This window comes from Equus quagga, chromosome 5 (genome assembly GCF_021613505.1).
Source record: "Equus quagga isolate Etosha38 chromosome 5, UCLA_HA_Equagga_1.0, whole genome shotgun sequence".
In the NCBI taxonomy this organism is placed as follows: Eukaryota; Metazoa; Chordata; class Mammalia; order Perissodactyla; family Equidae; genus Equus; species Equus quagga.
This window is the reverse complement of record NC_060271.1, coordinates 125,312,394-125,332,588: the sequence shown is the minus strand read 5'-3', so window position 1 is coordinate 125,332,588 and position 20,195 is coordinate 125,312,394. Positions and strand designations below refer to the sequence as shown.

The window sequence follows — 20,195 nt, the reverse complement described above, 5'->3', positions numbered from 1 at the left end:
AATTTCCTCAATGCCCCCATGCCTTAATTTCCACGCTTCTTAGCTCATATAGTTTATACACAGCATGTCTAATAAATAATATTACCATAAGCTCACAAGACCACAAGCTTAGACCTGTCATAGTACTGGCATTTTGCACTTTTACTGTCATTCTCAGTTTTCGACTTGTCCGTGCCACAACTAAAGTGAATGGAAATATTAAATGAAATTGTGTACTCCTAAAAGTCGTTCTTGGTTTTATTTTGTTTTTTTGAATCTGAGAAGGAGTGAGGTGGAAGAAAGGCTACGTCAGAAAGAACATAATTTGCAACCGAGGAAAGGAAAATGGCTCCTCAATTGTTTCTGGGCAAGCGAGGACTCTACCAGGTACTGCTGAAAAAACAAACATAGCACTCTCCTCCCTTCTCTTCCCCACGTCCAGACTTACCCCCACCCCCCAAAAAATCTCCAGGGTGTGAAAGCTGACACCGCGGTCAGTCCGCAGTGCTGCGGACGAGGCTTTAAGCAATGGGACAACTGCTACAGCTGATGGCATTCTTCACTCAACACCGTGCAGGGTTCCAGTCCCTCTACCCCAGGGAGCGTAGGAGTGCAGCGCAGCGCGTCTCTGCTCTTCTTCGCTCACCAATGACACCTGCAAATGACTGATGGAGGAAAGAAACAGAGGGCTCCCTATTTTTTAGTGTTCCTACCACATTCCTCTTTTAAACTTCATTCTACCATCCTAAAGAGGGAAACTGCTTTTTATAATTTAAAGGATAACATTTCTTCGGTGTCTTTTAGAATTGGTTTCCCGGCTGCGACTTCATGCTGCATATAAAACTAGACTAAAGGGTATCTCAAAAAATTTTTTAAATTACAACAAAATATTAAAGCTGAAAAAGATACAGCTATATAATACCTGGAGATTAAAAATCAAGATATAGCATTAGGGACGCTAAACAACGCTTCAGCGCAAATAGAACCAAGAAAAAAACCAAGAAAACTGCCTGCCCAATTAGACAAAGCTCCTTTACCAAAGCGCACACATTTAAATCAAATCTCCCCTACAACAAAACACGACTTAAAGTTTCAGTGTTCACTTTTTCCTAAGCACAAGTTGAAATAAGTCATCTAAAACCGAACATTGCCATGAAAGAGACCTCCAGGGCGCAATAAATAGGTACATCTCTTCCAAGCGGAGAAATGGCATCATGACCCCTTCCGTTGATGTAGATTGCAGTGCGAAGACGGTTCTAGAGAGAGAAAGCAGACAGCCCAGCGTAAAATGCGTTAGCAGGGGAAATCGACAAAAGACGGGAAATTACTTTGAAAGCTTTGGAGGTTGTCTCCATGGCCAACCAAAGTGACTTACGCAGAACTGACTTTTGCCCCCACCCCGTCCCCCAAAACAGAAAGAATCCACCTGGCGAGCCGCGCTGCGCAGTGCGCACTGCGGCCGTGAGCGCAGGGCTGGCGCCCGCCAGACTCAAAACCTGCTCACGCTGCCGCAGCGCGCCGGGGCCGCGCGCCCTGCTCCGCGTGACTCCGCGCTCCGGGTTTCCGCGGTCACCAGCAGCGGATGGAAGAACCCCACCCCGAGGAGACCTCTGTGAGCAAGGTCCCGGGAGTCCCGAGAGCGCTCTCCCTGTCTATGCAAGCTTTGCGAGGCGTATGGCCCAGAGAAGTTCACTCCTGGGCTGTGGGCCTGCCAGGCTGGCGTTAAGCGTAAGGCCAATGCTTAGGCGTCACCGCCCGAGGCCCTCACCTAGCAGGAGCTTTGGATTGCCAGAGATTCATTGAGCAGAGTTTCTCCTGGTGTTTCCTTAAGTAGCCTCAAATTCTTCCATGCTGGACTCCCCGACTTGCAGCCAGGAGCAGCTCTCTTCTGGGAGTGAAGATTTGTCAATCTAGAGCGCTTTGGCCACCGGAGATGCTCTTGGTGTCCTCAGAACTGAACGGTTTTAACTGCAGTTTCCCTGAACGTAATAAGGTGTGCGAAGATGCTTTGCGAACTGTAAAGCTTTCTTCTTAAGGAGAAAGTCACTCTTAACTGTGCCTCCAAAACTCCCCTCCCTTGAAATAAAATTCTTACCTGTAAGAGTTTTAATGTAAAATTAAAATAAAATAAAAAAGATTTACCTGAATGTAAATCTTAGGAGGGGTTTTGTTTATTGCAATACCCCCAAAGCACAGAACAGTGTTTACTGGTCAGTAGATAGGTGGTCAGTCAGTGAATACTTTTTGCATGAATAAATTGTCAAACATACACACTTGAGGAAACTGATCCGGTTGGGAACATTTGGGAATTCTCCTTTGCTTTACTGGGCACTACTCCTTGCCAAGTCTTCTAGGCTTTGGCAGGCCAGTGGTGAGCGGGGGAGGTGGCACACTTATCAGTCCTTCAAGGACACAAAAGGGGGCTTGGTCCAAGCCATCAACTGCCTGAATTCTAAGGTTGATTCATTCTCTCCCCAAAGCATATTCAATAAACACTGATTAAGTGCAAACAGAAGGTGCTTATTAAACGTTTGTTGATGGTTAGCATGATTTGTCCGAGGTCACACAGGGCAAGAAGCTTAGGACCCAGTTTCCTTCAACACACATTTCTCCAACGCCATTCTGAACAACGACCGTCCTGGGCACTGGGGTACCAGAGAGGCCGGCTCCCAGGTCCTAACATAAGACCCTCAGATGAAATGGCCCAAGGCAAAATGCCCACCATAAGGGTTCCTTCACAGTGAGCGGGGTAGTGTGCTCACAGCTTGCTGGGAACCTTCCTTCCAAGAAGGGATTTCTGCATTTTCTCCTCCCTACAGCCAGACAAAAGGTGGGCCGGGAGCCCTCTAGGGCTGACAGCGGCGGGAAAAGCAGGTTCTATGTGTCCCATCTCTAGCCTCAGCCTTCATCACCAGACTAGGTAACCGCGGAGCTTGGTGAGCCCAGCTCTCCCGCTGCCGTGCCTGTTTAGGTGCAGCCTGCTCGGTAGCCAGGCTCCCTTTTCCCATCTACTTTCCTTTTGAGTTTCTGCTAAAATCTGGAGACATGGAATCCACCCGCGGAAACTCCGAGCCCCTCCAACTGAGCATGCGCCAATGCCAGACTGCTTTTGGTCACTGGCTCCCGAGCTCTCCAAGCTGGGGCTGCGGAGCTGGAGGCGGAGGGAGGAGACGAAAGGGGAGGAGGGGGGGGGGTGCCTGGAGAGGCGGCGGCTCGCGCGCCTGCGCATCCAGCTCCCGGGACCCTAGGTTTTCTATGGGATTCCCAATCTGCAGCAGAGACTTACCGGAGCGTGTTGCGGCGGCGGCTGGGCTTGCAAGGCGCGATCCAGGAGGGATTCGAGCAGCCTAGAGCCCCAGAGAAAAAAAGAGCGCGAGAGAACCACACACAGAGACGGCTTAACCGTTTATCCGAATTAAATACATATATATAAAGAACTGTTGAGTTTTATCATTTTCGTTAAGTGACCGTGCGCAGCGCTATAACTGTAAGTGGAAAATACAATCTTCGTTGCATTTCTGCATGTGTAGTGCAGCCAATTGTCTGCGAGATGCTTTGGCTATTGTCACATACTTTGCTTTGCACAGATGCGTCTAAATGCATGGTGACAATTGCTGTAGTTAATGCTGGTGATCTGAATGTGTTATTAGTCCATGGGGGACCTCTGGGAATAATGGGGGTGGGGGAAGGGGGAGTGTTTATGTGCAGCGTGTTTGGGAAGATTGTCTTAGGCTGGTTTAAGATACGTGAAACAGAGGTGCTTTTTTAGTTTAAGTTTATAAATAGGCGAATTTCCTCACACAGATTTAAGTAGCTAATTGACCGATTGTGAAGTTTTCCGGTTGCTGATAAAACTATTGAGCGTTTGCAGTCAAGTATAACCTGTCATCCGTGGGGTTGGTGCACCATTTTTCTCACCGTGGAAGAGCAGTGGAGGTGTTTGCAAAGTAAAACTGAGTGGACGAGATGGTGTGGAAATCGGGGTTGGTTTCGAAGTGGGATGTTAGTGTTCAGAACCACGGAGCTAGGCGCAAAATAAGCACGTTTCTCTCTTAGTATTTAAAAATGAGTAGATAATTTTGCTGTTTTGATTTTTCATCACGATGGTGAAGGGGCAGAAAAAAGGAAAGATGTTCAACCGCACAGTCAGCCGTCTAGGTTGAACAGAGTCTGAGACTCAGCGCCGCTGAATGAGGACTGCCAGACCCAAACTAGTTACCTGCTTTTGCATCCGGTATTCGCATTCCGGAATGCAGGGTTGAGAAATGTAAACCCAGATGTGTTACATTTGGTAATGTTTCTTTAAAGGAGAAAAGGTCGTTTTGTGTTTTGAATTAAAATGGCTTGTTTCTTGCCGAGAAACGGAAGAAGGGTCTTTGCAAGGTCAAACCCCTTGTGGAATTCAGGGGTGCCGGTGAATTGGGGGTGAGAGGAAATGGTGATGCTCCATCTGAGTGCTCAGCACTGCATGGATCAGTGCCCTGTGAGATGCAAGAGTGGGAATCCATTTTTCTAGAGTTGCCCTCCTGTCCATATTCTGGAGACTAAAATGAAATGGAAATGCTAGTGGGTGTAGAAAACACAAGTGTATACTGTCTGTGTGTCACATCCCACTTGAAGACAAGATGAGCAAGGGAGTTGTATTTCTACATATTAATTTTTTTAATTTAAAGGAATTTCAGGTTGAGACAAATTAAAAATGAAACACTTATGCCACATTTTATCTCCACTACCTTTTAAACTGCCTACCTGTGTGTGTGGTTGGGGGAGGGGTGTCCTGCATCATTGAACACCTCACCCATGAGGGCACTCATAAAGCTTAGGTATTTAATAACCCCAGAAAATGCTGCGCTGAAGCAGGTTGGCAGAATGGCATGAGGCAGGCAGACAAGAGAAGAGCATGGGCAGTGTGTACCAGGTTTCCATGGAAAAGCAGCTCCAATTTCTGGGATGAAATGAAATAAATTTTCCCCCAAACAGGGCTGATTATTATAGGATTCTTTGGCCCTCAGGCAGTCCAACTATTTAGACTTTCAAAGGAATTTACAATTTATTTAAATGGATGAAATTTGAAATAGAAAATTCGAGAATATCCTTTCCTTGGAAACTCAAAGTGTAAATCATACTGCCCTCTCTGTTCCTCCCTTCCTTACTCCAGGACAGAAGGACCAATCATTTGTCATAATTGAGCCATACTCCTTGTCATCACCGAGAGTTGGAGTCAGCTCCCTGAATGGTGCAGGTGTTGCTCTGCATTGATAATTGGGTAGTGGAGGAAGAAGAGGAAAGCTGGTATTAAAGCTCATATCATAGAAATTTGCTCTCAGATACCCTGGTTCATAAGCTGACAGTTATAGAGGGTCACGTCCATCCGGCAGAGACCTTCAAAAGCATCTAATCCAAACCCCTTGTTTTACAGATGAGGAAATTGAGCCCGAGTCATGGAGCTAGCGAAAAGTCAATTAACTTCTAGTCTATGGAATAAACAGTTAAAAAGTACTCTTGAATGGAAATGTTCCCTTCTCTCTGCACTTTTAGCATCCTCATTGACATTGCTGAAATCTTCAAATAAATAATTGCCTGCTCCCCAGCACATCTTTCTTTCAAGAGGGTCCAAGGGTTCCTTTTCACACCATGGTGCTTCCCTGCCTCTCCTTTCTTGTAAGGTTTCTTTCTATCACCTCTAATATACCCAACTCATTAGATGTTTAGTCTGGCCTTCCTGGCCTCATCTGCACTTCAGTCAATTTCTTTTGGATCTTTGGAGTTTTTGAGAGAACAGGCACATCAGTCAGAATCTTCAGCTCCTATTTGAGGACTGCCCAGGCCCATCTCCATACCCTCTCTGTTCTATTCCCCAGAGTCTTTTGGGGACTCTAGCCTTCGGAGGCACTGCAGGCGCCTTCCTCACTCTTCTGCTGGTCTTGCCTCCTCCAAAACTGCTGCAGCTGCAAGGATTGGGACCCAGTGGAGTGGGGAAGCTGCAGTGTAAACACACAGTGGGCTCTGCCAGCTTTCCTCTGGCTCCTAGAAGGCAGAATCCAAATCCAAGATGCCTAACTGTCTGCAGCCTTCATGGAAGCCCTCCAGATGAAGCCACCTGCAGAGAAGGGGAGAGGGGAGGACGGGAGACTGAAGGAAGAATGCTCGACTGGTTCAGCCTGAAGCAGGCGCTATAGAGGAGAGCGGTTCAGCTTTTAAAAACCTTTAGAGCGTTTAAAGCACATGCACAGCTCTTGCACACCTTTCCTCTCTGTATTGCTGGACAGGAACTGCAAAGCAGACAATAACACCTGTCTAATTGGCCCTTCTCTTTCCTCCTTTTTTTCTCTTTTCCGCTCACTTGCTTTCCTCATTTCTCCCTCATTTTCTCCCTCCCATAAAAATTTCCTGAGTACCTATACAATAAAGCTCTAGGCCTTTTTAAGATAATCCAGGCCCTCCTCTTCCTTCACCAAAAGTGTTATCTCTCAGGCACTCAGAAGGATAACCAAAACCACCTCAAATGTCCCTTTTGGGAAAATACCAGGAATTCTTACCTGAAAAAGCTGAGGCACTAGGGCAGGCTTGAGGAAGACAGAGTCTGAGTTTCTTCCTCATTTGAAAGATAAGCTAAATACCCCTGGAATTTGTTGAGGAAGCTGAGGAAGCAAAGTGATGAGTTTCTTAACACGTTCACTAACAAATGATGTAATTTAACCCCTCCCCTCGTGGCAAACCTTTACTGAATTGGGATGAGCTCTGTCTTGCATAGAGTTCCTCTCTAACAAATGCTCCTGGGTCAGACGTCACCTGGTGTTGCTATTCTATTCTGAAAACAGGTGTGTCCAGGCTCTCCCGAACACCAGGTATCCTCTGCAGACAGCAGAGACTTGTAGCTGCTGAGCACCCAGCTTTGATTTGCTATGCTGTCAATCTCATTCTGTAATAGGATCACATGGCTAGAAATGTTGTCTTGGGCAAGCTGTAGGTTTTCTATTTGGATTGGATATAGGTATGGATTCCAAACATTACTGAAGAGCTCCCTGGGGAGTTTCATAGAATGACAGTTATAACATCAATGTCAAACTTGTGGTTTCCTAATTCACAAGAGCAAGAGTAATATATATATATATATATATATATATATTTTTTTTTTTTTTTTGAGGAAGATTAGCCCTGAGCTAACATCCACGGCCAATCCTCCTCTTTTTGCTGAGGAAGATTGGCCCTGAGCTAACAGCTGTGCCCATCTTCCTCTATTTTATATGTGGGACGCCTGCACAGCATGGCTTGATAAGCAGTGCCTAGGTCCATGTCCAGGATCCCAACCAGCAAAACACAGGCTGCTAAAGCAGAGCTTGCAAACTTAACTACACACCACCAGGCTGGCCCCACACGAGAACAATATATTTTAATGTTGTTCCAAAGGTCTTTTTCTTTGTATCGAGTGATTTCTATGCTCCTAATGCTAGTGATTATTTAGGAAGATAGGAAGGTTCTTCTTATAGAAGGAATCACATTCAGTTGCTCTAAGGTTGAAATTGACAATGTACATCTCAGTTAGTTAAGTAGATATAAATATATTCATTTTCTTAAATCATCAAATGATACAGGGACAAATTAATGAGTGATTGATATTTCTACTATCCCAGTGGTTAATTCACATAATTAATAGAGTATATGAGATGGATGAGATCTATATAAATTACCTAATCCATTCCTCCAATACATTAAACACATAGTATATTAAGGAACATTTTTATCTTAAAGACATATCTGCAATATGAATCATGGTCCACAAAGGCAGAGATTCTAATGACTTTTTTTGTATTTCCACAGTATCTGTACAATGTATTTTAAAGTTGATACTCTATAACATTTGTCAATTAAATATTTGCTCTAATAAGAATCAGTTGAGGGGCCAGGCCCGTGGCCGAGTGGTTAAGTTCGCACGCTCACTTTGGCGGCCCAGGGTTCGCATCCTGGGCACGGACATGGCACATGGCTCATTAGGCTATGTTGAGGTGGTATCCCACATGCCACAATTAGAAGGACCCACAACTAAAAAATATACAACTAGGTACTCGGGGGGATTTGGGGAGAAAAAAGCAGGGAAAAAAAGAAGATTGGCAACGGTTGTTAGCTCAGGTGCCAGTGTTACAAAAAAAAAGAGAATTAGCTGTATGTGCCTTGTTAATTATATCAAGATTAAATCATTCCACTAAAAGCATGTGCACAGTTAATATTACTTTAAATATCTTTATATTACTAAAAGGAAACGCTGAAGATTATTTTCTAATTTATTTTCAGTAAAGGTATAAACATACTATATTAATACCTTTAAGAGTGCTTTTTAATTCACTTGCATGAGCATCCTCCCTTTTATCTCGCAATAAGTAAAAGTATAAGTTATTTTTACATCTTTACAAGAATTGATATTTAAGTCAAAGAGGAAATCTAAGCCTAGACTATGGCAGCTAGGTGGATCACTTATTTAGATCATGGATCTCTTAAGCTTTGTTATTGTTTTAACATGTTCACACTGTGAAGGGACCACAGCACTGCATTTCTCATTTACAGTTTGTTTCTAAAGATAACTTATGCTCTCTTAAGTGAATCAAAATAGGTTGAGTTGCTCTCAGACTGATTCATTGAGAACTTCACAAATGGGGATCTTGGGGGTGCTTTAGAGACTATTTAGTGAATGAAACAGAAATGGAATAGCAAATTACTGAAGAATCCTGAAAGAGGTTTGACACTTTAATAATAAGTTGCCTGTGAATACATTAAAGAGATGTTCTATACCCTTATCAGCTAACTTAAAGTATGCAAGTCGGGTGATTTGTCATGATTCTTATGCTCTGGATTTCTCCTCTGCCTTGCTTCATGCATTTCTAACACAGATGACCTGCTGTGTAACCACCAATTGTTTATTTTTTTAAAAGATAATGCACTGCATTTCTAACAATTTGTTGTATTATTTCCAGGTGAGCAACCTATTTCCTTTTGTTCTAAATTACAATTAAGACTTGGAGTACTCTCATTCACCAAGTGGCCTTCAAGCTTAATATATCTAATACAATAATGGCTGAACTTTTTATAGAAAGTAGGGCTCTCTTAATTAAAAAGATTTCATTTTTATAAAGTATTGCTCATAAAAGGCAAAGTGTTAACAAATCAGTTAAATTTACTTGCAATTATTATAGATCTATAGAAGGAATCCTATTTTCCTTTATTCTTGCTCATAGAGGGACTTTTCTGAAAATAGAAATATGTCACTTTAAATGTATTTTTTTCTCCTTAGGTCGGATCTTGTTTATTATCTCTTAGGCTCTGAAAGACTATGAACTTTTGAAGAGCTGAATGTAAATAGATTTTTTGTAAATCATTAACATGTTAAATGTGTTTTGGAGCCTGGGTGAATTTTCTTTCTAATGCAAATGGCTAGACCCTAATATTTCTGCTATTTCATGTTTTAGAATGTTTGTTGCAGTTGAAGATTTCTTAAAATAGTAGACTCTGGTGCTACAGAAGTCTCTGGTGTTTTATATTTTGCGTTAGTTTCATTAATTTGTGATTAGTGTGTTTACTTCTGATTTCCTGACAGCTAATCTTAAATTAGGAGTGCAATATAATATTGGGGGCCCCTTAAGCATTATCAATAAAGTTGACATGATTATTAATACGATATTTTATTTTTAATATATCATATAGTACTGCACAAGTCTAACTTTCAATTAGCAACTTCTGTTTGTTGGAATTCTTTGGCATTTGATGTTATGAGTTAATGGAAGATTATCAATTTTGTTTATTCCAGATGTTCAAGTGTTTTGGAAATTTATACATAAGGTGTTTAGTGTTCACTTTCTTGCTTATATGGGAAGTTCTGTGAAAAATAAAAAAGGAATTGTGAAATAAGTTTAATTCTACAAATTTACAATCTACAAAACTACAAATTTGTTAGTTTTTCTTTTAAATATTTATAAAGGTATTCTTTCCTCAGGGTGAGATGAAAACTATCCACTTAATTTTACTCATTTTTAGTTTGTAATTGGGAAAATTCCTTAGCTCTCACCAAGATTTCAACTGGCTCAAAAAAATTATAAGAAGAAATCTAACTAAGAATTTTCAAGCTAGATAGACTTAGATAAAAACCCCAGTTCCACAATTTATTAGTTCTGTCACCTTGAATAAGTCATTTAATCTCTCAACCTCAGTTTTCATTTAAAATATTAATTAACGGGATTCTTGAACAGAAAATAGGAGATTATATGTGTAAAAAATATAACATAATGCCTCATTATTAAAAATGTGCAATAAATGGTAGTTATTATTGTCATTATCATCCCTTTCATCAGAAATCAATAGTTCACGAACTACTTTGGTCTCTGAGTTGTAGTTATCCCATTCATAGTGGAACCTCTGAATAAGGAAAGGAGAGGAGCTGTTGAAGAGCAGTGGACAGTGAACAGTGCTTTACCTACCTTATAAAACAAAGATCCACTGAGTAAATGTGCCAAGCACTGTGTAGTCATTGTGGAATCAACATTAAATGAGACCCCAGCCTTCAAGAAATTTATGCCTAATGGGGAAGACAGATAAATGCAATTCAGTAAGTCAAGTGAAATCAAAAGGTAGTATACATGCAGAGAGGAGAGAATTTTTGGAGTACCTACACTGAGACTTCAAACCACCTATTTCTCTCATTCTTTCTTTAAATGCATTTTCTTTCCATTCTACATTTTCTTTACCATCACCACCCTACTATAATACCAATGTAGATTGGGCACAACAGAATATGGAACTAAGATGACATTTTTCAACTTGTATCCTCATTGAATATATTTTAACGTCATCTACTAATTATTTTTCAAGAGCTAAACAGTGTGGCCCTTGTCACCCACGTCGGCCTCCAGGGACTCACTGAACTTCAATAAAAACATTTCCAGAGCCCTGCCTTTTGGTTTAAATATTGAATATCATACTTCTATCCTTTAATACCTTCCAAAAAAGGGATTTCTATCTGATACTCTCCCCTCATCTTCCTGATCATTCCGACTCATTTCATGACGAATCTTTGAATGCGTATCTGTGGGAGAACTCTTACATGATCTACTCTTTCATTTTTTCTCCCAGGGCTTTTACAGTAAGGAAAATACACCTCCCAACCCCTCTTTCCTACTGAACTGAAAACTGGCTTCCAGCCCCCATACACACACACATGCACACGCACACATACACAGATGAAATCCAAAATGGCTTTACTGTCTTTAGCTCTTGTAAGAGCCTTCTCACTTCCCCTCAGCTTTTTCTCCCTTCTCCCACTATTTCTTGCCCCATTTACTAGGGAATTTCAAGTATATTTCTAATCTGTGGTTAAAAAGAAGCATCCTTTTCTCCCTTAAAAGTCTACAAAAGGTGCACCTAAATTCTGAGGCCTTTCTGTATAGTAGGAGTCTTGGATGAGTCAGGACATTAGATTCTAATTAATTTTTGAGCTTATTTTCTCACGTATGAAATGGGAATAATGTATTTACCTTGCAGGGATGTTGAAGACCTAAGATAGTAACCTATACATACATACACAATCCTCCCCCACTCCAGTGATTTGTGGTGTTCCTCGTGAATAATGCCAGGGGACATCTACCTACTTTTAATTGTCTTCTGACCTTTATCTTCTCTTTCATACCTTTACCTCCAGGGTGGCTTGAGCACCTTTGAAATATTCCAATGACACCCTTACTTCACTTCTTTTGTGTCAGATCTAGCACTATCACTTACATATGTTTTGTCCATCAAATAAATGTCCATCAAATAATACCAGGTAAATGGCATGGAGGGAGGCCATAGTGGTGCACACAATATATGTTGCAGACCATGCTTGAGTCAGGATTAGCATATCAGAGCCTTCATTTGCTGAGTGTTTGTAGAAGTGTGGCTAAGAGCACTGGCTAAGAGCAGAGAATGGCTCTCAAAGCAGGGGTGAGGGAGAGATGCACATATGTACAGATACATACATACATATATATGTACATACATGATATATACACAAGTTCAATATACTGCCATAGATTGTTTTATACTTTTTAAGCAAAATATTTAAGTGCAAATAGCTTAATAACAAATTAGCGCTTATGAGATGGCATTTAAAGAAAGACCTAAGTTTTCTCATTCTAGATGAATTGGCAGAGTTGAGAGTGGTTTAAACTTGGTGGTAAGGGCATCTCGGACTTTGTTTCTTTAAAGAAATATTTCTGAAACTCTGATGGTTACATCCCCTCAAAGTTTTGTGAAAACATTTTTTGAGGGGAAAAGTGTTTATTACATCCCACTCTTAGATATTCTCAGTGTACATTTTCATATTAATGCTAATTCTGAGTGGTCCTGTTGTAAAGACCCCAGGATCTGTTTAGCTTTGCTTAACCTTATGTTTCCAAACCTGTTTGCTCAGGGAACTTATGTTAAAATATGCTTATTACTATCTCATTGTAGTTCTGAAGAACCCAGTTGGAAAAGCGGCTTTAGAAGGGCAAAATCTGAACTACAGAATGGAAAGTCTGTAAAACTAGGAGTCATTAGATGGATGTTTTAGGCATCGCAACTGTGTTGTAGTCATCACAAGTATGAGTCCTGGAAAAGTTATTTAACTTTTAGTTTCCTCTTGTGGAGGAAGTATGTATGATAGTATGTATGATATGATAAGTATGATATTACCTACCCTCTCTAGTTAAGAGTTATTGTGAGATTGAGAGGACTTTGAATATACTCTGTAGATTGTATAGTGCCGTGTGATGGTAGGAAATTTATTGTCATTCAACTTCAGAATTTTAGCTCATCTTTGATTTAAAAAGATAAGTTAAGATTCAAAGTACTGGGGCTGGCCCTGTTGCCTAGTGGTTAAGTTCGCCCACTCCACTTCGGAGGCCCAGGGTTTCACTGATTTGGATCTGGTGCACGGACCTAGCACTGCTCATCAAGCCATGCTGAGGCAGCATCCCACATAGCACAACCAGAAGGACCTACAACTAGAATATACAACTATGTACTGGGGAGCTTTGGGGAGAAGAAGAAGAGAAAAAAAAGATTGGCAACAGATGTTAGCTCAGGTGCCAATCTTTAAGAAAAAAAAAGAATCAAAGTACTGATCTTGTGCAAATTATTACACCAAGGTTATATCTACTAAAATATGTCTCCAGCCCCCTACCATCCCCTACCTCAGCTCCTAAGATAGAATGACAAATCTGTGATAACTGTAACCAGGTCTTCACAGTTAAATTGAAAAAATTAGTTTGAAGTAAAATAATTCCAGAGGGAAAACCTAAATTATTTGAGGTTTGAGATACTCCTATATCTTCTAGATTTTTCTTAGGATTTCTCATGTTGCGGTTGTACACCTTGAGCCCACAGACATTTCTCAGTGGAGTGAGCATGTCTCAGTTTCCAGAGAGTCTTGTGGAAAGAAAGGCAGCTATGAGAATGGCCATGTGTTTGTTCTATCAGGGAAGCTTTGGAAATAAGACTTTCATCCTATTGGGGTTAAGAGAGGCCTGTGAGGGTAACTGGGCATTCCATTCCCGGAATCAGCGTATTTATATAGATCTGAACCATGTAAGGGCAGTGAAACTGGTGGGAGAGACAAAAGAGACCCATGTGTTCCTGTGTCCAAAGGGAATTTGTTTCAGACAAGCCCTGTGCCTGCTCAGTGCAGGCCAACAGGGACAATGGTTTCTCCTCAGGGACAATGGAAATCGTTTCTCGTGAGCTCCTAGCCCTGATTATCAAAATCTGATTCTTCCCTAGGAATCTCTCCCTAGTCATCCTAACCAAGAGTTATCTTTCAGTCTTCTTATCATATCTAGATTGCTAGTCACTTGTATACATGCCAGCTCTCCTACAAAACTGGAAGTTCCTTGTGAGAAGATACCATGTTTTGATAAAATTTTAGGTCCCCTTGAGAGAGGTGCACCACTGGAGGGCAGCTGAATGGGAGTAGCAGCAAGTCAACTGTACATTGCCTGTCAATCAATTGTGAAGCTTGGAAATCTCCAGTCAGGAGTTGTTAAAGAGTCCACAAACACCCCAGGATAATGAGAAACATCATTTGGGCATCTGACTCACAGAGTGTCGATGGCCAGTTATACCCTCACCCGTCAAGTAAAACTTTGTCCATTTCCTATATAACCCCCTTTTCTTGCCTCCTCACTAGACGCAGCAGAGCAAATAACAGAGGAGAAAAGCAAGCCAGATGAAAGAAATCTCTTTCCCACTGCTAAACTGTGAAATCTTACTTCAAAATTGAGCTGAGAAGAGATTGGACTGGATATATAGTAGAAATTTATATTTAAGTTAGACTGAATTTTTTTTTTTTGAGGAAGATTAGCCTTGAGCTAACTACTGCCAGTCCTCCTCTTTTTTGCTGAGGAAGCCTGGCCCTGAGCTAACATCCATGCCCATCTTCCTCTACTTTACATGTGGGACGCCTACCACAGCATGGCGTGCCAAGCGGTGCCATGTCCGCACCCGGGATCCGAACCGGCAAACTCCGGGCCCCCAAGAAGCGGAATGTGCGAACTTAACCGCTGCGCCACTGGGCCGACCCCAGACTGAATTTTTTAATACCTAGAAATAATCATTTTTGTGATACCTGAAAGTGACCTGAAAAGATGTAGATCAGCCCAGTATATCATCCCAGGATGAGAAAGGGAGACACAGTAGAGCATATTGGAGTCAGAGAAGAGAAAATAAAGCCATATAGCCAATCCATTCAATAAACTGATGATAAAAGGAACAATACAAAATAGCATATGATTCATTCCTAAAGAGATCTAAGCCAGAATTGCTGGTATGAGTATTAGAAAGAAGAAATCCATGTGAACTGGAGTGGCAGAGGAGAGTGGTCTGGATCCAGGACACCAATGGCACAGGAGAAACTGGAAAAAGATGACATTCTTCCAAGGAGGTAATCTGTAGAAGGCCATGTACACAGAGGGCTTATATCATTTATCTTAGGCTTTTAGCAAAAATCAGATTCATCTGAATACCGGAAGATAGCTCTAGGCTAAGTAACGAGAGTGGGGAAGTGAAAGCAGAGATCATTTATACTTTGTAATAATATTAACTATCAGTGTTGTAAAGAACTTAGAATGTGTAGTGCACTGTGTTAGATATTTATACATTTTACTTCACTGAGCCCACATTACAGCTCTGCAAGGTAAATTTCATTTTATGACTAAGAAATTGTGTCTCAGAAGTAATTTTCCCAAGGTCACACAGGTACTAAGTGATAAAGGCACATTTAAACCCAGGACTCTCTCTACCAATCTACACAGGCTTTTGTTTGTTTGTTTAAACTTTTTATGCTGGAAAACATATACATTTGAAGGGAATTATGTAATGAACTCCCATGTACCCATCACCCAGCTTTAACTATTATTAAGGCCACTTTGCTCCAATTCTGTCCCCATTCTTCCCCCTCTAATGGATTAGTCTGAACAAATTAAGACATTATATAATTTAATCTATAAATATTTAAATATGTGTCTATAAGGACTCTTTAAAACATGTTCATAATACTGTTACACACCAAAAAAAATTACTTAATATCATCAAATATCTAGTCAATATTCAAATCTCATAAGTATTGTTATAGTTTATTTGAATCAGGATCCAAATAAGATCTACACATCCCAGTTGGCTAATAGCAGCCTGTTTTAGCTAAGACACAATTGCTTTTCACCAGAGAAAACTATGGTGTTGATAAAAGAGACGTGGCTTTAAAGATGAGCCAAATCCCTCTGAACAAGTTACCTAACTTTTGGAAAATGAAATTAATATCCCTAAGATTAATTGTGAGGATTACTAACATAACGTCTATGAAAGTGCTTAGAACGATCTCTGACATGTACAAAGTCTTCAATGAATATTAGTTTCCTTTCCTAAAATAAATTTAAAAGGAGAAAATAGAATAATAGGCCAAAAAGCTTGAGGAAACTTCTTGGAGTGCTTTGGCTCCTGATCCCCTGAGAGCACTCCCATTTTGTTTCTGGATGGAAATTTGACCACAGTTGTGCTAATGACTAATAGCCCGAATCCTCCCCACTGACGTGTTTGTAGTTCTGTATGGTTTCAAAACCACATGAAAAGGAAGAACGTTTGTGACTTTAAAGTGATCTCAAGTTCAGAAAAATGACAATATTGTAAAATATTTTTAACTTCATGCTGATTAAAAATAATAGAAAAATTAAAATATCATATCATGGTAGCAGAGGTTAATATAATATGCAGAGTTAACAATTGAAAAACAAATAGAGGTAATTAATCTGATTCAGATTTGAGTTTGCTTTTTGTTCAAATTGGGACAGGTCACTTCCTTCTTCAGGGTCTCAGTTTGTTAGAGTATAAAATAGACGTTCTGAATAAGATAATTAAAATAATCTAAAGATCAGACATAAGCAACATGGGAAAATGGAAAGAATATTAGACTATACATCAGAATTTATATCAAATTTGAATTCTGACTCCACCACTTAATGGCTGTGTGGCTTTAGGTAAATTATTTAATCCTTCTGTGCCTCAGTCTTCTCATTTGTTGAATGTAAATTATAACCTATCTTACAAAATTGCTGTGAAAACTAGATATAATCTATAGAAAATGCCTAGCAGAACCCTAGCATTTAATTGACACTATATTTAATAACGAAGTAGTATTTGCTGTCCTCAAAGAGCTTTTAATTTAAACTGAGAAGCTAAATGGATTCATAAGCAAGAAGCACGGAACTGAACATAGCTGACTGGCCATCTCCTGCATCAGGTACATCAAAAACCATTTGTGAAGTTAAAGGGTACTTTATCTAGAACGTGGATGTTTGAATTCAGAACACTGTACTTAAGGGTTCATAGTACAGTGATAGCAACATAATGTTCTTATACTGCTATTTGTGATTATTTAGGAAATGTAAAGTTGAGCAGCTTCTTCTGTGTTATGTGGGAACCACTTCCTAAAATGTTAATCAGATGTTGCTGGTAAGGAGTACTTAGATTTTTGTAATAGGTCTGTAAGGTTATATGTCTGTGAACGGAAACTCGCTGGGAGATGATATAATAGATGGAAGGCTAAAAATCCATACACTATTCCAGCTAGCTTCTCTCAGTTGTATTGTTTCCTAGGGTAGATAACCAAGAGTCACTTCATTTCTCTGCATTTGGGTCTAGCTTGGACACCACCAATGGTTATTATGGTGATTGAGTTTGCCTCATTGTAACAGTGAGAATATTCCAGTTTTGTGGTTGTCTAGGATCAGATATAGGTGCAGAATTTTTCTTTGTTAATTAAGCAAAGGAGACAGATTACTTTTGTCTTTCAGAAGATTTTTTAAAATCTAGTTTTATAAACTTATTTGACAAAACTCTTAAGAATTGGAACTAAAGAGGGCTGCTGTTGGCATTCCAGGTAATTCATTGAACAAGTACTTGGTCCTTCAAGTCTCAACTCTATACAACAGCTCTTAAAGGAGCTTCATTGAGAGCTGGGGATTTGCTCTTTTTAAGTTCTTAGTAATACCTTTTCTAAGTAAAAAGAACAATACTTACTCCCTGTAGAAAATTTAGAAAGCAAAACATAGAAAAGAGAATAAAAATCACCTACTATCTGGTATTTATAGATTATATTTTCTTCTTTTATAAATATTGTTTTCCCATTGAGGCTAGTTATTTCTTTAAGTGTGTATTCTACTTTTCTCCCCTTAATATCACCCTTGCAATTAAAACTTCACAAATGTAATTTTAAGGCATTACACTCTATTATACATATGGACAATTTTACCTCACTATTCCCTTATTTATACATTTTAACTTTTAAATACCACTGAAAGGAACGTCTTTGTGCACATATCTCACTACCATTTTAAAGGTAGCCTTGGCATAGATTTCTGGCCATCTTTAGCAGAGTGAGTAATTTCTTTGAACCTAGGCCTGCTGCTTAGTGGCAGAGGGCGGGATTCCAGAGCATGGTAGGCTGAGGAGTCATAACATTTAGTACTTTGCAGAAAACTCATCTAAACTAGTTAGCAATTTTCAGGGCTTATGTGCAGATGGCTGCCTTCCTTTCAGAAGCTTTGAAAAATCTCTTCTGATCAAAACCCACCTGCAGTTGCCTGAAATTCCATCACTTCTGTCACTTTGTTTTAGTGCAGGAAGTAGAAAAGACAGCCAAATCCAGGCTAAGATCCCTGAACACTCGTTTATACAGTTTTTTTTTTTGACATGCTTTGCCTTTATTATCATTATTATTACTACTACCATTACCATCATCATCCACTTCATCATCATTTCTGGTAGTATTCTTCCTAATCAGGCTGTGAATTCTAGAAAGCAGACCCAAGGCCTCATTAATTTTTGAATCTTTCATAGGCTTGTACACCTAAGGGGTCCTCAGGGAACATTGTTAGATGCTTTAAAACAGAATTCACTCATTTATGTTTTAGCTTAAATAAATTTCTGATTTTTTTTCTTGAAAGTAAGTTTTGTTAGAAGAAACTAAATAGAGACAATTGGGCTCCCGGGAGGTAGTGAACAACAAATTTCATGCGTTCAGAATTTGTTCTGTCCCATGCCAGCCCTGAGCCCCGCTTTGATACTCCCAGGAGGCTCTGAGCAGATAGAATTTTCTCTCTCTCATACAGCAAACATCTCTTGTGCTTCTACCATATGCCAGGAATTCAGTCTGGCCCCAGGGATATGAAGATTCATAAGACAAATCTCTGCCTTTAAGAAGCTCATGGTCTAAATCAGGAGCTAAATGAGGTGGGTCAGTTGTTAAATGAGTGTTAAAATGGTGGAATTTTGACCAAGCAGAATACCTGCCTAGTATCTTTGCCTTTAAAACACAGCATCTGTTTAAAATACAAAACTGGCCAACACAAAAACATCTATGGTCTTTATGTGGTTAAAAGCCCATGAATTTGACAATCCTGGTGTAAAAGAAAAACTCTTGGATCCTGACTTTTGCTTCCATTTTAAAGTTAGTTTTTAAAAGATTTCTGTACCAAATGGAGACAGTGTCCATGTGCCAGTGAAAACCCAGCATTCATGAACCCGTATTTACATCAGTTATTATAAGAACCATATTTATTAAATTGAACGGTCATATCCGAGTACAGCCTAATAAAAGGAAGCAAACTCTAGTGCCAGTTCATCACCTCTTAAATAAATTAGTCCATTAAAAGTGATTGACTGGCAGACATTGTGGTAGAAGGACAATCATAGCCGTAGTGTCACACAGACCTGAATTCAGACCCCAGCATTTCCACTCACTAATTGCATGGCTGCTATTTCTTTGCCTAAAAATGGAAACTTTTAAGTCTATCTTGCATAGACCTTATAAAGATTAAATAAGATTATGCGTGAGACATACCTGAGACAGAGCTGGGAATAGTGTGAATGTGCAATGCCGGAAAGTTATCATCATTATTGTTTACAGTGATATGTGAATAACTAAAGCTCCCCCGCCCCCATGTCCTTCCAGGACTTATTTACATAGAAACAAAGCTCTTAGATTGAACATCTATCTAATTCACCAGTGTATTCTCAGAGCCAAGTCCAGTGCATAGCATATCATAGATGCTCAATAAATTTGCATTGAATGAACCAGGGGACACCAAAAGGTCCCAAATGCTTACTGAAGAGATGGAATAAGAAAGTGGGAATTTTTGGCCAGGTGGGGAAGATATTTCAGGGGCAAAACAACCTCACATCTGCCTGGATTTACTCACCTGAGTTCTTTCACTTTTCCAAGATTCTTACATCTTATGACTTTCAGTTATTCCAAAACTCCCCATAGTTAATTCAGCAAAGAAGAGGAAAAGAGAAAGAGATGCTTTTTGAGGTGTGCAACGTGTGTAAATACTCATGGCTCATACCCTCTTTCTGTGCTAAGGCCTCTGCCAGGTGCTCTGCTTTACACACATAATACCTCACTCATCTTCATGACAATTCAATGAGATAATATTATCTCTACTTTAGATGAAGAAATTGATACTTACAGGGATAAATTAAATTGCCTAAAGCCCCAGAGTTTGTAAGTGATAGCTCTAAGATCCAAAACAGATCTGTGCTCTTTCTACTCACTTCACCTTGTTGCTTTTATATTCATTACGTTGCTTTCATATGAGGTACTATCTCTCTGTTTCATCAATTCATTCATTCTTTCAACAAATATTTATTGAACATCTATTTGC

General features: G+C 40.0%; 1 protein-coding gene across 1 annotated transcript in view; it reads left to right on the top strand.

Moving 5' to 3' along the window:
- Positions 1-3,243: 3,243 nt before the first annotated feature.
- VSNL1 (visinin like 1) overlaps positions 3,244-20,195 on the top strand; it is a 108,341-nt gene continuing 91,389 nt past the window's right edge. Inside the window, exon 1 of the mRNA XM_046663452.1 lies at positions 3,244-3,466. The gene's annotated coding sequence lies outside the window, so the exon portion shown is untranslated. The remainder of the gene's footprint in view (positions 3,467-20,195) is intronic.